Source organism: Camelina sativa, chromosome 12 (assembly GCF_030686135.1).
Source record: "Camelina sativa cultivar CO46 ecotype springtype chromosome 12, ASM3068613v1".
Lineage (NCBI taxonomy): Eukaryota > Viridiplantae > Streptophyta > Magnoliopsida > Brassicales > Brassicaceae > Camelina > Camelina sativa.
In genome coordinates this window covers 16,368,744-16,392,344 of record NC_141891.1, presented here as the reverse complement: position 1 = coordinate 16,392,344, position 23,601 = coordinate 16,368,744, and the positions used below count along the sequence as shown (strand labels likewise).

The 23,601-nt window shown below is 39.9% G+C and overlaps 1 pseudogene; it reads left to right on the top strand.

Annotated features, from left to right (window-relative positions):
- Nucleotides 1–25: 25 nt before the first annotated feature.
- LOC147930608 (histone acetyltransferase HAC4-like) lies at nucleotides 26–23,521 on the top strand (annotated as a pseudogene).
- The last annotated feature ends 80 nt before the right edge of the window (nucleotides 23,522–23,601 follow it).

The following is a 23,601-nucleotide window of genomic DNA, read 5'->3' as shown; positions in this document are numbered from 1 at the left end:
TTTCATAATATTTATAACAAAAGTATATCTTGGTGATGGAAACGGTACATTAAGTAAAGAGGTAAACGGGATTGTGGTGGTCAAACGTATTTGAACGAGAGGCGGTGGCTTACGTATATGTTGCATGTACGTAAATGCAAGGCAAGAAAAGGTAAGTGTGTGAGCAAGTTTTGCTTCGAAGCCAAAAAGATGTGGAAACATATAAGCTGCTGCAAGGTCCCTGATTGCACATACAGATATTGTCTTCCCACTTGGAAATTGCTTCATCATTACAATGAGTGCGGGAAAAAACCGTGCCCTCTCTGTGGACCTGTCAAAAGCTACTATGAAAAGAACAAAGACACAAGTGTATCTCTCCGTAAAGCTAAGTATTCAAAACGTCAACCCAAGAAATCCTCAACATCCAGGAAACCAAATAAAAAAAGAGGTGTTGAAGCTTCATCTGTTGATACTGATCTGAAACCCTCAATGAAGCGCCTGAAATTACAGCAACCACCCTCCCAAAATGCCACTCCCGAGACAGGATGTGCTGTTGTTGTCTGTAAACCTGATTCCTCGTTGAGTATGCCTACGGATAAAGATGCTTTGAAACCTGACAAAACTGATCAGGTTATGCCTATGGACATATATGTTCCTAAAACTTGTGGGATTCCCGTTACCCGGGAGCTGGAGAAGCTTGTTTCTGAAGATACTCCCAAGGGTAAAGATTCTGGTGTGTTTACAAAGGATGACAAAACTAGTTGCTTACTGGCACAAGCAAAACCCAAATGTATAAAGAATGAAGTAATAAGCGCATCAAAGATATGAAACAGTCTGTGGACTTTGCGAATGCTTCTAAAATGGAAATCTCCTCACTCGTTGAGTTATTCACTCCAGAGCAAGTAAAGGGGCATATCCGCAGTCTTCGTCAGTGGGTAGGCCAGGTAAACAGTCACATTCTAAAACTTGAGTTTCTTCTCTTGTTCTGTTGGTGCATTCTTTTTTGTTCTAAAGTAACTAAATTTCTTTCTTTTCAGAGTAAAACGAAGGCAGAAAAAAACAAAGCAATGGGGTGCTCCATGTCTGTGAATTCTTGCCAGTTGTGTGCTGTTGAGAGGCTTGTATTCGAGCCAATACCTATTTACTGCTCGCCGTGTGGTGTACGCATCAAGAAAAATGCCTTGCACTATAGTGTTGCGGCTGGCGAGTCAAAGCATTATGTCTGTGCACCTTGCTACAATGAAGCGCGCGAAAACTTGGTTTCTCTTGATGGAACTTGTATACCGAAAGCAAAGCTTGGGAAAAAGAAAAATGATGAACAAACCTCATCACTTTTATGATTACTAAAATTTGCTTCTTATTTTTTGTTTTTGTTTTTTTGTATCCTCGTCTGAACCAATGGTTTTATATGTGCAGTGGGTTCAATGTGACAAGTGTGAAGCCTGGCAGCATCAAATTTGTGCTATGTTCAACAGCCGAAGAAATCATGGCGAAGCCACCAAGTACACTTGCCCTAATTGTTATATACAAGAGGTGGAACGAGGCGAAAGAAGACCATTACCACCCAGTGCCATTCCAGGGGCAAAAAAATTACCAGTTACTGCTCTTAGCAACCATATAGAGGAGCGCTTATTCAAAAAGTTGAAGGAGGAAAGACAAGAGAGGGCTAGTCTTCAAGGAAAAAGTTTCCAGGAGGTGATCTCTCTTACTCTATAACTCTTGTCTAATCTGAACTGAAGGCATATCCTGTTGGAACTGAATTTTCAGAAACAAGTTTCAGAAAATTGCAGGTTTTGGGACAATGACTTTCCGGTGACTTTCCGGCCAAAATCCGGCCAAATGGCTGATCGGAATTGTCTGGTCGATAGTGCAATGGAAAGCTGGTAACGAGTACTACAAGATGGTATACTCATACGTCCAAAACGGAGTTAATTTGAATGAGAAATAAGAGTGTGAAGTGAGCTACTTGGGATGGTTTGGGAAATATCCCACATCCGAAATATGACTGATTTTTCACTCATATATATATAGTTTCACACTCTTCTAGTTTCAAAAGTGTATAGAAGGAAGAGGGAAGGTTCCCACACGCGAACCGAACCGAACCGGGCCGAGCACGGATGTGGGACGGGCCGGACGCGGGGCGGGCCGGGCCGGGCTGGTCTTGGACGCGGGCTGTGGTCTCTTGGGCTTTTGGGTTTTTGGGCTTTTTGGCTCTTGAGACTGCTGTAGGCTCATTTAATTCTTTGGAAAGACTTGGTGTGAACTCCAAGCAAACATGAGCAGCACTCCGAGAATATTCACTGAATATTTTCTTGAGAGCTCCCTCCTTCCACTATATATAGAGGCATAACCTCTCATTATTTTTCACACACAAAAAACATAAACACTCCTTCCTCTGAAGATCTCTCTCTCCCTCTCTCTTGCTTAGTCCAAGTAAGTTCTTAGTTTAGTAGTCTCGAGAGTATAACGTAGATCTGTTCGCTTGAGTTCTATTACTGGTGTGCTACGGTAATAGTTCGTGATCGGTTGTATCCTGGGATTCATAAATCGTGATTGTCCGAAAGCACTTACGGCCGATTTATTGAATTAAGGAAAGAGATATGATATCTCGCCTCTGTGATTTATTTACTGCTTTATATTATGCTGTTGTAATTCGTTTCTGATTTCGTTAATTTAAATATAATTCGCATATTTTCTCAATTCGATTTTTGCGCTCCTAACAGTCTTAATTCAATAAATCCGCTTTCTGCTTATCGCTTTAAACGGATTGAGAATTTTTTATTTATTTTAAAAACGATTTCAAAATCTTCTGAAAAACTGTTTCTGCTTTCATCTTTCGGTGCCTACGCGGAAAATGTTTGAAGAACGCTTTTACTTTAATTATTTCTTCTCTACTCTCTTTGGTTTCCACGAACGCTCTTAATTGAGTGAGTTTGTGAAACAAGTTTCTGCAAACGCTTGTTAAGCGAGTTTGCAAAACTAATTCAGTGTAATTTAATTACTTGAATTGTTTGATTAATATATTAATCAGATATGTTTATTGTGAAACAGAAAAATGTCTGGAGACAACACCAACAACGTTGACGGTGATAGGGTTCCTGCAACCCCTGTGAAACTCCTGCGGAGTTGGCTTTACGCCTTGCTAAAGAACTTGAAAAGACGAAGCTTACCGATTCGGGTATGGAAAACGTGCGCCGAAATCTGTTCGGTAATGGATCAACCCACATGGGGATACCACCTTCGGCTTCCCAAGGGATGATGCCAGATAAGTTCGATGGCAAAGCTGGGTTCAAAACGTGGCAAAACAAGATGCGCTACTACTTGGCCAGCATGAACATGGAAAGGTACCTCACAGAGGATCCACCAATGCTTCCACAAGGTGACACTGACGTGTATGTGGTTGGAAGTATTGATAGTTAAGCTCAAGGAGACTACTGTTGCAAAGGTCAGATTCTGAACCGTTTGGTCAATGATCTGTATGACCTCTACAGTATGTACAAGACTTCAAAAGCATTGTGGCTAGCTTTGGAGACCAAGTACAAGACTGATGAGTCTGGGATGCAGAAATTCTCAACAACGAAGTTCCTGAATTTCAAGATGGTGGATTCCAAACCAATTATAGAACAAGCGGAAGCTCTTCAACGCATCTTTCAGGAGATCGATTTGGAAGGGATGTCGATATGCAATGTCTTCAAGACGAATTGCCTGATCGAGAAGCTACCACCAGGCTGGTCGAATTTCAAGCATTACCTTAACTTCAAGCGTAAGGCAATGTCTCTTGATGATCTCATCCGTCGGTTGAGAGTTGAGGACAACAATCGTGGAGCTCATTCGGATGCTCAAAGCCAAGGGCATGATGTTCATGTAGCTGAGCATAAGGCCAAGTTTAAAGGCAAGGGTAAAGGGATCTCTATTCCTCATAAACCGTTGAAGGTGTCATCTGGACCAAACTTCAAGAAGAGCAACCTTGAGAGGAAGTTCAAAGGGAAGTGTCATCATTGTGGTAAGATTGGACACAAGGCTGATGTTTGCAAAAGCAAAGCAAAAGATCTCAAGTTGCAAGCAAACCTAACTGAAGAAGACATGGTTGCGGTGGTTACTGAATGTAACATGGTGGAAGACAACCCAGTGGAGTGGTACTACAACACTGGTGCTACCACACACATATGCTCTGATAGGACCATGTTCACCACCTATGTGCAGAACAAGTCAAATGAGCAGCTTTTTATGGGCAACACGGCGGTGTCCAAGATTGAAGGTAAAGGCATAGTGGTTCTGAAGCTAACTTCTGATCGTGAGCTCACCCTCCAGAACATGAAGCACGTACCTGATATGCAGAAGAATCTCATCTCTGGAACAGTGTTAAGCAAGCATGGTTTTTCCATCAATTTTAAGGCTGATAAGTTAGTTCTTAAGAAAAATGGGATGTATTTGGGAAAGGGTTTTGTTAAGGATGGACTGATCAAAATGTCTGTAACGACAGTCCATCCAAAAATTGTAGCTTCTGCTTCTGTTGCTGAAATGAAAGAAAACCCTATTGCTTACTTGGTTGAGTCGTTTACTACTTGGCATGAACGTTTAGGACATGTCAATTACAAAACAATGCGAAAAATGCAAAACTTGAATTTGATTACGAAATTCAAAACTAACCAAGAAAAATGTGAAGTGTGCGTACAGGCCAAACTCACTAAAACTCCCTCACCACGCGTTGAAAGAACAACCGAACCTCTAGGTTTAATTCACACAGACTTATGTGATTTAAAGTATGTGCAAACTAGAGGTGGTAAGAAATACTTTGTTACCTTCATTGATGATTGCACAAGATATTGCTATGTATATCTCTTGCATAGCAAAGATGAAGCACTGGAAAAATTCAAAGAGTTCACCCTCGAAGTAGAAAATCAGCTTCAGAAAACTATAAAAGTAGTTCGAAGTGATAGAGGAGGAGAATATAATGAGCCGTTCAATGCATTTTGCAGAGAAAAAGGCATTATACATCAGACAACCGCTCCCTACTCGCCAGAATCTAACGGAGTAGCGGAACGAAAGAATCGAACTCTGAAAGAGATGATGAATGCGTTGTTGCAGGAATCTGGGTTAGCCCAGAACATGTAGGGGGGGAAGCTTTGCTTACCACTAATTACATCCTCAACAGGATACCGCATAAGGTTACTGGCAAGTCACCATATGAGCTTTGGAAAGGTACAGTACCTTCGTACAAATACCTCAAAGTGTTGGGGTGTCTAGCAAAAGTGGCTGTACCACCTCCTAAAAAGGTCACAATTGGGCCTAAGACCGTAGACTGTATCTTCATCGGATATGCACATAACAGTAGTGCATATCGATTTCTGGTTCATAAATAAGATATTCCAGATATCCATGTGAATACAGTTATGGAGTCAAGAAATGCTTCATTTTTTGAAGACATTTTTCCCTGTAGGAAAACTCAAAAACAGACTCGTGAACAACGAGATGCAGCGACTTTGGTAGCTGGCAATACTTTGAGTACTACTTCTGTAGAATCAGAACTGGAACCTAGAAGAAGCAAACGAGCTCGCAAAAGTAAATCGTTTGGTGATGATTTTCTGATGATGGCATTACTAGCTGAAAATCTACCAAGAACATACGCAGAAGCTATGTCTACACCTGATGCACCTTATTGGAAGGAAGCAGTCAAAACTAAAATAGACTCTATCATGCAACATCATACTTACGAGATGGAAGATCTACCACAAGGATTTAAGCCTTTGGGATGTAAATGGATTTTTACGATAAAACGAAAACCAAATGGCGATATTGAACGGTACAAGGCTAGGCTTGTAGTGCAAGGATTTCGGCAAAAAGAAGGCTTAGATTTCTTTGATACCTATTCACCGGTAACAAGACTATCTTCGATCAGGATGCTCATAGGTATTGCAGCCTTGAGAAAACTTGAAATCCATCAAATGGATGTAAAAACTGCTTTTCTTCATGGAGATTTAGAAGAGGAAATCTACATGAAACAACCTGAGGGATTTGTTATTCCAGGACAAGAACACAAAGTGTGTAAACTTGTGAAGTCATTATATGGACCCAAACAGGCTCCTAAGCAGTGGCATGAGAAGTTTGACAGTATGATGATGTCTAATGGTTTTCGCATTAATGAATGTGACAAATGCATATACTACAAAACTACTCCATCAGGGTACATTTTGTTATGCTTATATGTAGATGATATGCTTATTATTGGCAGCAACAAAGACATCATAACTCAAACGAAAAACATGCTCAAAAGAAATTTTGACATGAAGGACTTGGGTTTAGCAGATGTAATTTTGGGGATAAAAATCATCAGAACTGATGAGGGCCTTATCTTGTCTCAAACCCACTATGCTGAAAAAGTGCTTGATAGATTCAATCATTACTCAAATGGGACTGCAAAAACTCCAGAGGATCCTCAAATTCACTTGACCAAAAATTCTGGTGAACCTGTGCTGCAGGTGGAGTATGCAAGAGTAATTGGCAGTCTAATGTACTTGACAAACTGTACAAGACCGGATTTAGCGCACTCTGTAAATGTACTTAGTCGCTACACAAGTAATCCAGGACATAAGCATTGGATGGCTATAGCTAGAGTTTTGGATTATCTATGTTATACCAAAGATCATGGCTTGCACTATGGTAGAGAACCCGGAGTTTTGGAAGGTTACAGTGATGACAACTGGATCGCAGACTCGAGAAACTCAAAATCCACAAGTGGATATGTTTTTACACTTGGAGGTGCAGCAGTGTCCTGGAAGTCTTCCAAACAAGCTCTGGCAGCTAAATCAACTATGGAATCTGAATTCATAGCTTTGGAGATAGCTATGTCAGAAGCTGAATCACTTCATAATTTCTTGGAAGACATCCCAATGTGGGGGAATCCTGTGCCTGCAATACGTGTACACTGTGATAGCGAATCGGCTTTGGGCAGGGCAAGGAATACCCATTACAATGGCAAATCTCGTCACATCAGACGGAGACATAAAACTGTTAGACAACTTATCTCAACTGGTGTAGTTACGATTGATTACATCAATACGAAAGAAAACCTAGCGGATCCATTTACAAAAGGTTTGGCGCGAGATCAAGTTATAAAATCATCAAGAGGAATGGGTTTAAAGCCTATGACTTAAGAGGATGTTTGATGGTAACCCCACTTACTCATATTGGAGACCCCATGACCTAGGTTCAAAGGGACAACTAAATCAAGCTGAATCTGCTACAAGCACTAGAAGACTTTTGTCTTTTCCCAGTTCCTAGAGTGATGTAAAGTGCTTCCTGTATGTTAGAGGTTAAGCATATGCTTTTAATGATTTGAAATGTAGCTTTGTAAAATATTTGAAATAATTACAGGATATTTCTTTAAATACAAGCAGCTTATATAAATCACCTTGTGAGTGTGAAATGGGGCCATTTCTAGGAGATTATATGAGGCTATACTCTCCAAGCTCACTCATGATTAACCAGGCATGTTCCACAATGAACACAATAGAGAACCTCGTTCTACGAGAAAACGAAGCTGTGTTATGCCTGCTGTCTAAGTTTACATACAAATCCGGATGGTTCAAGACATCATGTTCACCAACTGGCCGAGTAAACTCGACAGGTATAACAATGAGTCGGTTCAAGGTTGAAAAACGCCACCAACTCATATACAGTTAGTTTTCGCATATACTCTCGAAGGTCTGTCTAGTCTAGCTATTAGTGTCAGTCTATAGGGTTAGTTATGTCGTCATATGTTTAGACTTATTTCTATTCATGTGGGGGATTGTTGGAACTGAATTTTCAGAAACAAGTTTCAGAAAATTGCATGTTTTGGGACAATGACTTTCCGGTGACTTTCTGGCCAAATTCCGGCCAAATGGCTGATCGGAATTGTCTGGTCGATAGTGCAATGGAAAGCTGGTAACGAGTACTACAAGATGGTATACTCATACGTCCAAAACGGAGTTGATTTGAATGAGAAATAAGAGTGTGAAGTGAGCTACTTGGGATGGTTTGGGAAATATCCAACATCCGAAATATGATTGATTTTTCACTCATATATATATAGTTTCACACTCTTCTAGTTTCAAAAGTGTGTAGAAGGAAGAGGGAAGGTTCCCACACGCGAACCGAACCAAACTGGGCCAAGCACGGATGCGGGACGGGCCGGACGCGGGGCGGGCCGGGCCAGGCCGGGCTGGTCTCTGACGCGGGCTGTGGTCTCTTGGGCTTTTGGGTTTTTGGGCTTTTTGGCTCTTGAGACTGCTGTAGGCTCATTTAATTTTTTGGAAAGACTTGGTGTGAACTCCAAGCAAACTTGGGCAGCACTCCGAGAATATTCACTGAATATTTTCTTGAGAGCTCCCTCCTTCCACTATATATAGAGGCATAACCTCTCATTATTTTTCACACACAAAAAACATAAACACTCCTTCCTCTGAAGATCTCTCTCTCCCTCTCTCTTGCTTAGTCCAAGTAAGTTCTTAGTTTAGTAGTCTTGAGAGTATAACGTAGATCTGTTCGTAAGTTCTATTACTGGTGTGCTACGGTAATAGTTCGTAATCGGTTGTATCCTGGGATTCATAAATCGTGATTGTCCGAAAGCACTTACGGCCGATTTATTGAATTAAGGAAAGAGATATGATATCTCGCCTCCATGATTTATTTACTGCTTTATATTATGCTGTTGTAATTCGTTTCTGATTTCGTTAATTTAAATATAATTCGCATATTTTCTCAATTCGATTTTTGCACTCCTAACATATCCTATATATATACCTTATGCCGCTTTACTTATGTCCAAGTTATATTTACAAAACAATTACTTTTATTATTGATATGTCAGGTCCCTGGAGCGGAATCACTTACTGTCAGAGTTGTGGCATCGGTTGACAGAGTATTAGAAGTAAAGGATCGTTTTCTTGAGCTTTTCCGAGAAGATAATTTTCCTTCTGAATTCCCTTATAAGTCCAAGGTAACAATGTGTTCATTGATTGCTTCTTATTCATTTTTTTTATGATGCTTGTTTGGCACTTACAGATCTCTCTCTCTATGTTCTTTCTATATATATATTTCAGGTCATTTTGTTGTTTCAGAAGATTGAGAATGTAGAAGTATGCTTATTTGGCATGTTCGCCCAAGAATTTGGAACAAAATCTGGACCTCCAAATCAGCGGCAGGTCTACCTTTCGTATCTGGACGCAGTTAAGTATTTCAGGCCTGAGGTTCGAATAGTGTCCGGAGTGTTAGAAACTGAAGTTTCTGAAACAGAGTATTAAGAATGAATTGGACTTTGTATCACAATCAGATTTGATAGTGATCAACCCAGAAAATAAATAGAAAAACTTTTGTCTCTTTATTAGATAGAAAAAGAAAACCAACAACTTGTAATTCGACAATACAACAATGACTTTAAATAAACTTTCAACAGAGTCGAAAGTGAAGAGATGCAACTCTTCTTTCTTGTGCCTCTTAACTAACAGACACGACTCTAACACTCACTCCCGTAACCGACACGACTCTAACAACAAACTTAATTATGACTAACACTCCTCCTTAATTGAGTTTTGGTCTCATACCAAGCTTGCTCCTTAGTTCTTCAAATCTTTTGTTGCTAAGTGCTTTGGTAAGCAAATCAGCCAGCTGAATTTCACCTTCGCAATACTTGAGGTTTATGAGACCTTTGTGTTCTGCTTCTCTCACGAAATGGTACTTGATTTCAATATGTTTTGTTCTTCGATGTTGCACTGGATTCTTCCCAATCGCAATTGCCGACTTGTTGTCGCAGTAAATTGGAACTCTCTCTTGAGAATCAAAACCAATATCTTCCATAAGCATTTGTAACCAAATTGCTTGATTGGTTGCTGCACAAACTGCAATATACTCTGCTTCTGCCGTTGATTGTGCCACTGTTTGTTGTTTGCTGGATTGCCAACAAAACACAGCAGATCCGAGAGAGAAAACATAGCCAGATGTGCTCTTCTTGTCTTCAACTGAACCTCCCGACTCACTATCGGAGTATCCATGCAACTTTGGATTCTCAACACTTGAAAACTGAACGCCAAAGTGAGAAGTACCATTGATGTACCTTAGAACCCTTTTAGCTTCTTGATAGTGCTTGTTAAGTGGCTTTGAGATGTACCGTGATAGATATGAACTTGCAAACATCAAGTCTGGTCTTGATGCACATAGATATAACAATCCACCAACAATACTTCGATATTTTGTAGGCTCACCGTATTCTTTGTGATCCTCAACGTCCTTGCCATGGGGTGTAAGTGGGGTGCTTACACTTTTGCTTCCTTTCATGCCAAACTTCTCAATCAACTTACCTGCATATTTTTCTTGTGAAAGAAAAACTCCTTGATCATCTTGAACTATCTCCATACCCAGAAAGTAATTTAACATTCCCATATCTATCATCTCAAACTCTATCTTCATTTCTGCCTTGAATTTGTCGATGAGTTGTTTATTGTTGCCGGTGATTATGATGTCGTCCACTTACAAACTCATGACCAAAATGTCTTTGTCTTTCTTCATCACATAAAGAGCTGCATCATTCACACTTCTTTGAAAACCATGCTGAAGAAAGTATGCATCAATTCTCCCATACCAAGCCCGAGGGGCTTGTTTTAAACCATATAAGGCTTTCCATAGCCTTAACACTTTCTCTTCTTCACCTTCTTTGACAAAACCAGGTGGTTGTGACATATATCTCCTCATCAAGCTCTCCATTTAGAAACGCTGACTTGACATCCATTTGATAAAGCTTCCATTCCATTTGTGCCGCAAAAGCAAGAACAGCCCGAATTGTGTCATGTCTTGAGACAGGTGCAAACGTCTCAAGATAATCAACACCATATTGTTGAGAAAACCCTCTTGCAACTAACCTTGCTTTATACTTGAATGGAACTCCATTTGTATCTGTTTTGATCCAATATATCCACTTCACGCTTATGACATTTTCATTTTCCGGTTTCTCCACAAGTGACCATGTTTTGTTTTTCTCTATCATCTTGATTTCTTTAGTCATAGCTTCTCTCCATTCTTTAATTCCACATGCATCATCATAAGATTTTGGCTCTTCAGAGACAGCAAAACATGCTTCTGTTTCTTCGAGAACCACCCTTGGAGCAATTTGCAGGATTTCAGTCATGGACTTATATTTCTTTGGTGATTCTGAAGATCTTTCTCCTCCTTGATTGTTATCTCGGTCACCAATTTGAGGCTGAACTGGACTTGAGATGATTTCTCTTTGTTCTTCTTGTGATTGAGGAACACTTACGGGAATACTGAAGTTCTTCTTGACTTCGACTTTTCTCACCCAATCCCATTTTTTTTCTTCTTCAAACGACACATCTCTAGATATCTCCACTTTCTCCGAATCAAGTAGAAATACTTTGTATCCTTTAAATTTGCTGCTGTATCCAATGAAGATTCCTTGCTTTGCCCTTTCATCTAACTTCCTTCTCTTTTCCTTGGGTATATGTATGTAGCATATACTCCCAAAAACCTTTAAGTGATCAACTGTTGGCTTGTGACCACTCCACTTCTCTATTGGTGTGACCTCATCTTCTATTGCCTTTGTGGGCAAACGGTTTTGTAAGTAGTTTGATGTCTATACCGCCTCTGCCCACAGCTTGTGAGGAAGGCCTTGATCAGCAAGTAAGGTACGTGCCATCTCCATCAAAGATCGATTCTTACGTTCTGCAGTGCCGTTTTGTTGCGGTGAATACGGCACAGTTACTTGTCTCTCGATTCCTTCTTTATCACAAAACTCATTGAATTCACTTGAAGTAAATTCACCACCACCTTTTAATATTTTTCTCCGATTGTGTCTCCACCAAGGCTTTAAACTTCTTGAAAGTTATAAAAACTTCAGATTTTTGTTTGAGAAAATATACCCACGCCATGTGAGTATAGTCATCTACAAACAACAAGAAGTATCTACTTCCGTTAAGAGAAACAGTTTGCATTGGACCGCAGACATCTGTATGAACAAGCTCAAGTTTCTCCTTTGTTCTTGTTTGAGACTCCTTTGGAAACGCTTCTCGGACTTGCTTTCCCAGTTTGCAAACTCCACAAACTTCTTTGTTTACATGGAACTTTGGTAACCCATCTACCATCTTCTTGTTTTGCATTAGTTCCATTCTTGAATTTCCCACATGCCCTAGTCTTCGATGCCATAACTCCATTACTTCCTCTTCACGAGTCACCAACGCACTTTCTTGAAAAGAATTCCATGTGACTGGAAGGCTCTTATTCACCATCTGTATTTCCATGATCTTCTTCCCCATAGGATCCAAGATGGTACAACGCTTATTCTTGAACAAGACGCTATATCCAACAGATATAATTTGTGGGACACTTAGTAGATTCTTCTCCAGTTCCGGCACCAGAAATACATTCCTTATCACCTTCTTTCCATATTTTGTGCTGACTGTAATATCTCCTTTACCGCAGTCATAACAACTTCTCCGTTCCCAACTTTTATTCGAACATTGATACTTCTATCAAGGCTTGTGAAGTATCTCTCTTCTCTTGTCATATGATTTGTACAACCACTGTCGACTAACCACACATCTTCTTTAGTGATTATCAGTGCTTCTTCTGTTGCACTAAATAACATATGATCTTCAACATCTTCATCTTCAAGCGTCACATGTGCCCGTTCATACTTCTTAGAACGACACTCTCTTGAAAAATGCCCAACTTGGCCACAGTTGAAGCATCCCTTAGAATTTTTGCTGTTCTCCATCTCTTGTTTCTTCCAGCAGTTCGATTCTGTGTGGTATTTCTTCTTACAAAATCCACACCATTGTTTGACTTTGTTGTCACGCCACTTGCTTTTCCATTCTCTGGTCTACCAATGGCTTTTCCTTCTCGTGACAAAGCATGAAATGCTCCTTCTGACATGCTTTCACTTCGAGACGACACACGCTTCTCATGTGCCTTCAGAGTTCCGATCAACTCAGCTACAGGTAACGAAGTTAGATCCTTCGTCTGCTCCATCACAGCCACAATGCTGTCAAATCTTGCGGGAAGAGAAATTAAGATTTTCTGAACAACTTGATAATCTGTCTTCTCTTCTCCATGAACTCTTAATTGATTTCCCAAAACAATTAACTTGTCTGTGAAATCTTTGATGTTGTCTCCTTCGTTCATCTTTAGGTTTTCATATTCCCTTCTCAATGATTGCAAATTGATCAACCGTACTTGAGGAGATCCCTCAAACTCTGTTTTCAATGCACTCCAAGCATCCTTCGATGTGACTGCTGGTGCAATACGAGGAAATATCTGATCTGTGACGGCAGTTTGCAAGAGTTGCAGTGCCATTAGATCCTTCAATGATGAGTCCTCCCATTTATTTTTCAATTGCAGTGCTTCTGGAGAATGATCTCCTTCAGTTGGCTTAGTTGAAACACCCGTCTCCACTACTTCCCATAATTTTCTCGTTCTTAAGATGGTCTTCATCTTTATTTCCCAGAAAGCATAGTTATCCCCATCGAATATGGGAATCACTTGTTGTGATGTTGCCTCCATGATCTCAGATTTTTGTTTGTCTTTGTATTTGGATTGGCCCTAGAATCAGTAGAGCTCTGATACCATGTTAGAAACTGAAGTTTCTGAAACAGAGTATTAAGAATGAACTGGACTTTGTATCACAATCAGATTTGATAGTGATCAACCCAGAAAATAAATAGAAAAACTTTTGTCTCTTTATTAGATAGAAAAAGAAAACCAACAACTTGTAATTCGACAATACAACAATGACTTTAAATAAACTTTCAACAGAGTCGAAAGTGAAGAGATGCAACTCTTCTTTCTTGTGCCTCTTAACTAATAGACACGACTCTAACACTCACTCCCGTAACCGACACGACTCTAACAACAAACTCAATTATGACTAACACGGAGAAGCCCTCCACACGTTTGTGTACCATGAGATTCTGGTAAGCCACTTTTCCTCTGTTCCCACAGCTTCTTTTAGGTTTCATGTTTTGCTTCACGAGCCTGATATTGTTCCCATTTTGCAGATTGGTTATCTCGATTATTGTAAGAAACGTGGTTTTACAAGCTGCTATATCTGGGCATGCCCCCCACTTAAGGGTGAAGATTACATTCTTTATTGTCATCCTGAAATCCAGAAGACGCCAAAGACTAACAAACTAAGGGAATGGTATGAGATCTGACCGTTTTGTTTTTAATTACTTGTTTGTCAAGTTTTATGTAGATTTTGTTGTTGGCACTTACCACATTCCTACCTAGCAATGTTAAGGAAATCTTCAAAAGAAGGTGTGGTCGTCGAATGCACAAACCTCTACGATCATTTCTTTGTCTAGTCTAGCGAATGCAGAGCTACTGTGACTGCTGCAAGGTTGCCATATTTTGATGGAGACTACTGGCCAGGTGCTGCTGAGGATTTGATAGGTCAAATGAGCCAAGAAGATGATGGTACGAATTTAAACAGAAAAGGATCTACCAAAAATGTCATATCGAAAAGAGCCCTTAGAGCTTTTGGCCAGTTGGAGCTTTCTGCTAATGCCTCAAAGGATCGACTGATGATGCAAAAAGTAACTTCTCATTCTCTATATATGCCCACTAATGATGATCATACTTCCTCTAGTTTCGTCTGTAGCTCATGTTTTATTATTTTGTTCTGTTTTGTGTAGCTCGGTGAGACCATTTGTCCGATGAAGGAAGATTTTATAATGGTGCATTTGCAACATTGCTGCAAGCATTGTACCACTCTCATGGTATCTGGAAACCGGTAGGTGTGCAATCAGTGCAAGATTTTTCCAGATATGTGACAAGTAAGATCTCATCATCTATATATGATCATATGCATTCAGGTTATCTAGTACTTCAAGCTGTTCAATTAAACCATTCTCTTTCAACCCGCAGGTGTAATGAAGTGGAACAGAACCGCATAGATAAAGAGAGACACCCGATTAATCAGAAAGAGAAACACTCCCTATTCCCTGTAAGTTTCTTTGGTGGTTAGAGCTTTAAAAGTATCATTCCTATCTCTTTTTTGGAAACTAACAAGGTGTGGATTTGCAGGTGGCCATCAAAGACGTTCCCGCAGAGATTATGGACAAAGATGACAACCTCGAGAGCGAGTTCTTTGATAATAGACAAGCTTTCCTGAATCTTTGCCAAGGAAACAACTATCAGTACGACACTCTAAGGCGGGCGAAACATTCTTCCATGATGATTCTCTATCATCTTCACAACCCTACTGCCCCTGCATTTGCGACGTTTTGCTCCATCTGCCAACAAGAAATTGAAAACTCTCAGGGCTGGCACTGTGAAGTTTGTCCAAGCTATGATGTATGCAGTGCCTGTTACTCCAAGGCCCCTATCAACCATCCACATAAACTGATAAGTCGTTCATCTTCTGCGGATACTAGTGTTGTACAACACACCGGGCAATCTAATCACAGTTATCTAGCCAATCCGGAGAAGGTATTTTCTTATTAAGCCATTACTTATATTATTTAGACTGTTTCTGTGTGTGTAGCTGCTAGAAACAGAGCAAATGAATCTCGGTTGTTGGTATTTTCAGTTAAAAGAACAGCTGGTACATGTAAATGCATGCCGCTCTGCAACACAGTGCCAGTATCAAGGTTGTCGTATGATGAAGACATTCTTCAGACATTTTTTGGCATGTAAGATTGGTCCTGTAAGAGGTTGCCCCTATTGTAAGAAATTTTAGAGTATCTGAAGATATATTGGTCTTGTTACTGGTTATAAGAATCAAGAGAGATGATCAAGAAGCAATGGGTAAACCTGATACAACCGAAAGTACAGACACAAATGCAGTGAACATTGTAGTTAACAAGTCAGACACAAACATATGTTGAGAAACAGAAGCATTGATCAAGTTGGAGCATGTGTAACCAGCTACAGACACAGACGCAGTGATTCCTCAGATAGATAATCAGAGAATCTACCACAGCCAAGACAGCTCAATGTAAAGTCACATGGAATGAAGTGACGTATTGAACCTTGGAGTCTTAGTGAGAAGATCCAAGAAGTGAGACCTCAAACAATCATGCTTTAAGCTCATGAGAACAAGTCTTCCATTAGCAGTTGAGTAACTCTGAAAGTGCAACAGAGCAGAAAGAAGGAGCAGAAAGAAGGTATCAGCTGCATCATACAACTTAGCAGAAGTTTGTTTAGCAGTTGAGTAAACTTGAAGTGCAACAGAGATGAAAACAGAGCAGACAACTTGTAGTGGCTGTGTAGTGCTACAGAGCTGGAAACAAGAGATGAATCGTGAAGAGGTTGTGTAGTGCAACAGAGCAGAAAAGCGTCAAGTTGCAGCAAACAGTGGAACGGCTGTGTCAGAGAAGCATGCTTGTGTTAGGTACGACAGGAACAAAAGCATGGGTCAATTTGACAAAAAGAGAACAAGCTTTTACCTAAAAGACAAGAGGAAGAAGCTTGTGGAATCTAGGGTTTGTGGAGAACTCTAAGAGGTATAAAAGGAAGAGGTGGTAGCAAGGAGAAGCTCATGCACCCTAGACCTAAAATTGAGAGAAGCACACATGTTGTGTATGGTGTTGTCCCACCGACAAGATAGAGAATCTGTTGGTGGTTTTTGTAGAGGTTCACACTCGTCGGAAAAGACAAAGAGTGGTGGTTCCTTTGGTTCATGTAGATAAGAGTGGTAGGCACAAGTGTGTGCTAGATACCATTGGCAAATGTGACTTTTGTGTTCTTATTCTAGTGAATGATTCTGGACTTGGTCCCGGGGATGTAGGTTATCCGAACCCCGTTAACAAATCTCTTGTGTCGTCTCTTCACTATCCTTTCATCTCTCTGTTAAGCATCGCTCATACATATCTGTCATACAAGTCTGTAGATCTAGCACGCATCTCATTCTTTCAATTGGTATCAGAGCAGGAAACCGATTTGAGATTATACTGTCTCTAACAGGTTAGATCCTGAGATGTGTCTAGATGAGGAAGAAGAGCTATGATCTTATTTGGAGAAAATCAAGTGATGGGTTCTATCCAGGTTGGTGAAAATGAAGAACAAAGAGATGAGAGAAAGATGACGACATCAGATCTGTTTTCAAACTCGTCCAAAGTTGTTTGTACAGTTCATCGGATTTTTCAGTGTCTCTTCAAGATGTCTTGGTTCTCATGCCGTGAGAAATTGTAGTCGAAGAAAGGAGAAAGGTTTTCTCACATGGGTATTTTGTGTTTTTGGTCGGCTTTCATCTAAATTCGTAAATCAGGCCCAATAAAAGCCCACAAGGAGTTGTTTTAAGGTGTTGGGCATGTGAAGGTTTTTACCACGTGTGGATCTGGTTTTAAAAAATCAACAAGTCAACGAGAGTCTTCTGCTCCAGTTTGGTGTTTGCCATGAAATTAATAAAGGATTTGTTGATGCTCAGAGATTCTCCATTGTATGTGCGTTGTCACAAGAAGCTGGAAGCAATAGGTATTTTTCCTAAAGCTTCTAGATTTGGTTTGGAAGATTAGCCTTCAAGTTTTTGCGATTGTCTTCATCATTGCTTTTGAAGTTTATGTTCTGATGCCGGAAATGCTGTGAGCCATTGTGAATTGTTTCTTGAGCATTTCATAAAATTCACTGGAGATTATGGTAACAATATGAAGTATATATCATGGATTTGAGGTGGAATTACTTCATTTTTGAAATTATAAAGTGAGTTGGAGGCTAAGAAAATGTCACATGATGCTCATTGTTGATAACCCAAATCTGGGGTGAGTCCTTGTTCTGTGTCTCTAACGGTAAAGAGAGAGAGACGAAGTGTTGTGGTTTACATCTGATTTTGAGTGAGAGAAGAAGACGTTCATCTCTCTGCCGCTGAGGATTCAATGGTCGTTTGATTGGTTCCGTGCAATCACAAGTGTTACTTGTGTTGGGACTTTAGAGAAAGAGTTAATAACACAATCTGGTTATTTTCTCTAATTTGAAAAGAAAGGAAGTGATTATCGGCAAAGAATTATGATCTCTGAATCTGGGTGTCTATGGAAGTGAAGAAGAGCTTGTGTGAGGAATGAAGCTTGATCCTCACTAATGTTGAAGTTTGTCGCTGATGCCTCTTAAGAAAGATGAGGAATTGATCTTGTGTGGTCTTGTGTTATGTTGGGTTTCTGGTAACTGTGCAAAGGCCTAGTGTGGTATTATATCTAAGCCCATTACAGAAAATGGTGAAGATAGGTCAAAGCTGCAGGTGACTGTGGAGTTCGACATCAGCCACATGTTTGGGTTCAGTTTGAGCCTGTATGTATTCTTGAAGAAGCTCGTGGAGTGTTGCGATCTAATGGAGATAGAAACAGTATGGTGAAGAAGTGATCAAGGAAGGGCTGAATTGCATGAGTTGTTTTGTAGAGGTTTGTCTCAGCCTATCAAAGATGCTCCTAGCTAAAGAAGAAGACTTGAGGTCATATTGATTGGTTGAGATCACAAGAAAGGGAAGTATCATCAAAGGATAATCATTTGGATTATGGGTCTTATGAATGTTGCTGGCTTTTGAGAAGAGATCAAATGAAATATTTTTTTCAGATACTGAAATCTGCAGTCGTGTTATAATTTCATACATCAAGGAAATTGTGGTGTCTCTGGTATGTGTTCTTCTTCTACATTTTCCTTTGACTTCAGATCTTGGTTTCTAGTGCTGGCAGATCTTTTGAAAAATTGGAAATGAGATCTTCTCAAGGACATAAAGATCTCATTCTGGTTCTCTGTGATATTATTGGAATCTGCTTTTAAAGTTGGTTGTTTGCAGAGTTATCTTCTGGATATGTTTTGGGGATTTGGTCATAACTTCCAAACCGTAACCCCAAACCATGATCTGCTTTCACATGTGGCTTTGTATCTCTGATGTTGATCTTGCGACCAAGTTGCAAAAGTTTCTGGGTTGAGTTGCTGCTTCGTTTGTGTCGTGGATCAAGAAATGGTGAAGAATTTTTTATGATAGATATATCAAGGTCTTTGAAGTCTGCAAACAGATGAGTCTATGTTGATTGTGTGTTTCCTATGGAACAGTTTTTGGTTGAAACACATAATCAACATGGGGGAGAAAAACAAACTCATAATGTTAAAAGAAGAAGATATGAAGAAGTTATGAGTTTGATGGAGTTGCAGGCTCATGAAGCTAGGTTCTTGTCTGACTTTGCTTATGCGTTTGACTTCGCTGTATACCTCGGATTTCTGTATTGAAGGATGTTTTGGAATTTTGAAAGCAGGATCTTCCCAATGATATAAAGTTCTCCTTCTGATTCTGTGTCATTTGATAGGAAACTGTTCTCAAATTTAGCTGTTCGCAGGGTTTTAGCAGTTTGGATCTGCTTTGGATTTTGGTCTTAACTTTCAATCCACAAACCCAAATTGTGATCCGCTTTCTCCTGTGGCTTCATATTGCTGTGCTTGATCATCCCACAACATTTTGAAATTTTCTGGGCTGTTTTGTTATTTCGTATATGCTCTGCATCAAGGCAGGAGAAGAAGCTCAGTTCAAGACCTCATGGTTGGAAAAAGAAACAGGAGTTCTTAATGTTCCTAGGTCAGGTAATCACAATCAAAGTATTAAGATCCATCAGTGAGTAAGACGAAGTTAATTGTGAAGAAGTGTGGAAAGTCATCTGATCTGAAGGTGAATATCTTGCACCAAAGTCTGAAGTGGTTAAGGCAGACATTCACCTCTATGTCACTACCTCAAACGTATGTCAATATATGTAAAATCTTCTGCGTGATGGAATATGTTTACAAGGAATTAATCTCTGCTGGGAGTTAGTGTCACGAGAGAAGTGTTACTATGGATATGTGAAACACATTTGTTTCTGTTGAAAATTCTTTTGGGTCTTGGAGTTTTAAGGTTTTAGTGAGGATTGTCCTTGAAGCTCGTATCAGTTGATATTGGTTTTGTTCTTAGTTGTGCATTGTATTGGTTGGGATTGTTTTTCAAGTTAGTTGTTGCAGAATATTCAAGAAGACATCTGGGTGTTAGAAGAGAAGAGTAAAAGCGCTGGATTATTAAATATCAAGAGAAGGATTCACTTTCACTAGTAGTATAAGATGGTCGGGATCAATCTGAGGTAGAATACTCAGAGTTGTGTAACTCCGGTCCAGTTCTGCAAGGTTAGCTTAAGTGACATCTGCAAGGAGATGTTGGTCGGGATTAATTTGAGGTAGAATACTCAGCCTTGAGTAACACCGGTTAAGTTGTAACCCAGGAAGCTGAAGTGTCTTGTCAGTGAAAGTTGGGATATCGCTTTTGAAATTCAAGAAGTTGTTGCTGCTCCAGGTTTTAAAAATCTGAGGATTTTATATGAGTTCCTTCTTATGTGTTTTTGAAGAAAGACGTTCCAAATACTGAGATAACAACTGCTACAGAAGCTGCAATCATCTGTCTTATTCATTGGTTCACAGTTGGGATCACAAGATGTTGTTCAAAGGTTGGCTCAAGAAACTGTTGTGTGCGTGTGGTTTTATACCCAATCTCTGGTTTGGTATATTGCTTGAGGTTCAGGAGGAGTTTCAAAAAAAGCATAGGTGTGATCTGTATTGTAACTAGTTGATATAGAAGAGACCTCTACTTCATGAAGTACAATATCTGGATATCTGATCTGACTTAGTAAAGAAGAGCGTTTTGAAGCCTATATTTGCAAAAATGGAAACAGCTCTAAATCAAGGCTACTTGAGCAAGCAAGTCTGCAGAAGCTGAGGCTATTCAGTCAATGCTACATTTCACAAGATCATCATGGTTCAAGAGAATTGTCTATGTTTCCGCTGCGACTACAAAGGTATTAAGTTTGATGATCATGTTAGTTTCCATTGTTCAAAGGCTGAACTTCAAAATGAAGCACAATGATTGCTAGTACTAAGAGGTTCTGATCAAGTTAAGATTCATGAGGTTCAAAGGGGATTTTAAGATGTTTGACAATTGTGTTCTCAAGGAAGTGTTCTCGGCTTAGTACTGGTTTGTGTTTTTGTCTTCAGAAATTAGCTGTTCTGTGCGTACGGCAGGCTTTGATCCTGATCCTATTGGCGACAGCGGTACATTTCTGAAGATGGGTTAACTAGTTATGAGCTACTCTCATCTGTGTCATTGTAACCAAGTCATCATTGTCATTGGTTTGATGGCTGATATCATGTTCTGGTTATATGATTTTGGTATGTGTGAATTTTCTGCAGTGTTCAAGCAAGTCTGAGCAGACTCTTAACATCAAAGTAAGAGGAGGATCAATATTTGCTTAATGAGTTTCTTATTGGACTAAGCTCTTGATATCTGTTACTTTTTACCTTAGTTATGCACTCAAGCAGGGGGAGTTTTTATGGTTGCCTTGCAAGATGAGTTAGTGCCATTGATTGCTTGAGTATCAAACTGCGCTAAAAAGGGAGAGTTCTTGTATTTACTCCCATTTGCTAGTTGTTGGGGCTGCTATGCTTGTGTCATTGCTGCTGTCACAACTTGAAGATGTTTGATAAATGCAGAAGATGGTATTAATGTCAAGTCCAAGGTTTGATGATGACAAGTTGGTTCATCGTATGAAGTTGAATATCAAACTGAGCATCAAAGGGAGACTCTCTGAATTACTCCCATATGCTAGTTGTTGTTGTTGCTATGCTATGTCGTGGTTGCAGGCAATACTTGGAGGTATTTGATATTCACTAAAGATGTGATCAAGTCAAGATAAGGAGCTTGATGGGTTATGATTAAGGGAGAGTTAGAGTCCTTCAACTCAGTCAACAAGGGAGAGATTGATTTGTGTGTTGACCGAGATTGAAGTTGTTTGAAATATATATGCCAAAAAGAAACAAGAACATGATATGTAGAGGTTGCAGATCATCAATGTTTGTCAGTCCTACAACTCAGTCAACAAGGGAGAGATTGAAGATACACGGTGTTGACAGAATTGTAAGATTGACAACAAGGCGTAAAGGAGTAACTATTGAAACAGAAGAGAGAAGATCACAATGACAGAATCCTCTCAATGTAATGAAGATGCCAAAGTTTCAGTTACATCATGAAAGCTTGAAGATCATCAAGTGCAAGAATAGAGAAAGCTTGAGTTCTATAACTCAATAACAAAGGGAGAGATTGAAGATATATTGGTCTTGTTACTGGTTATAAGAATCAAGAGAGATGATCAAGAAGCAATGGGTAAACCTGATACAACCGAAAGTACAGACACAGATGCAGTGAACGTTGCAGTTAACAAGTCAGACACAAACATATGTTGAGAAACAGAAGCATTGATCAAGTTGGAGCATGTGTAACCAGCTACACACACAGACGCAGTGATTCCTCAGATAGAGAATCAGAGAATCTACCACAGCCAAGACAGCTCAATGTAAAGTCACATGGAATGAAGTGACGTGTTGAACCTTGGAGTCTTAGTGAGAAGATCCAAGAAGTGAGAGCTCAAACAATCATGCTTTAAGCTCATGAGAACAAGTCTTCCATTAGCAGTTGAGTAACTCTGAAAGTGCAACAGAGCAGAAAGAAGGAGCATAAAGAAGGTATCAGCTGCATCATACAACTTAGCAGAAGTTTGTTTAGCAGTTGAGTAAACTTGAAGTGCAACAGAGATGAAAACAGAGCAGACAACTTGTAGTGGCTGTGTAGTGCTACAGAGCTGGAAACAAGAGATGAATCGTGAAGAGGTTGTGTAGTGCAACAGAGTAGAAAAGCGTCAAGTTGCAGCAAACAGTGGAACGGCTGTGTCAGAGAAGCATGCTTGTGTTAGGTACGACAGGAACAAAAGCATGGGTCAAGTTGACAAAAAGAGAACAAGCTTTTACCTAAAAGACAAGAGGAAGAAGCTTGTGTAATCTAGAGTTTGTGGAGAACTCTAAGAGGTATAAAAGGAAGAGGTAGTAGCAAGGAGAAGCTCACGCACCCTAGACCTAAAATTGAGAGAAGCACACATGTTGTGTGTGGTGTTGTCCCACCGACAAGATAGAGAATCTGTCGGTGGTTTTTGTAGAGGTTCACACTCGTCGGAAAAGACAAAGAGTGGTGGTTCCTTTGGTTCATGTAGATAAGAGTGGTAGGCACAAGTGTGTGCTAGATACCATTGGCAAATGTGACTTTTGCGTTCTTATTCTAGTGAATGATTCTGGACTTGGTCCCGGGGATGTAGGTTATCCGAACCCCGTTAACAAATCTCTTGTGTCGTCTCTTCACTATCCTTTCATCTCTCTGTTCAGCATCGCTCATACATATCTGTCATAGAAGTCTGTAGATCTAGCACGCATCTCATTCTTTCAGTATCATCAGGCACCATGCCCGCAGTTGTAGAGATTCTCAGTGCACTATCCCTAAATGCAGGTACATATATATATAGAGAGAGATTTTCACATGCTTTTACACATGTTATATATATATATATATATAATTAATATATAGATGGCTAATTCGTCGGTGTTTCATTGTAACAGAGATTTGAGAGCGATGAATAGTAGACAGCAGCAGCAGTCAGACAAAAGGCGTAGAGCTGCTGTAATGGAGATGATGCGGGAAAGGGCCGCTGAAGCCACCCGCACTGGCTGACTCATCTGATATAATGAATTGGTCGCTGTAAAGGAAGACTATGAAGCCAAAGGAGGAATTTAAAATTTTACGTCTCTTCA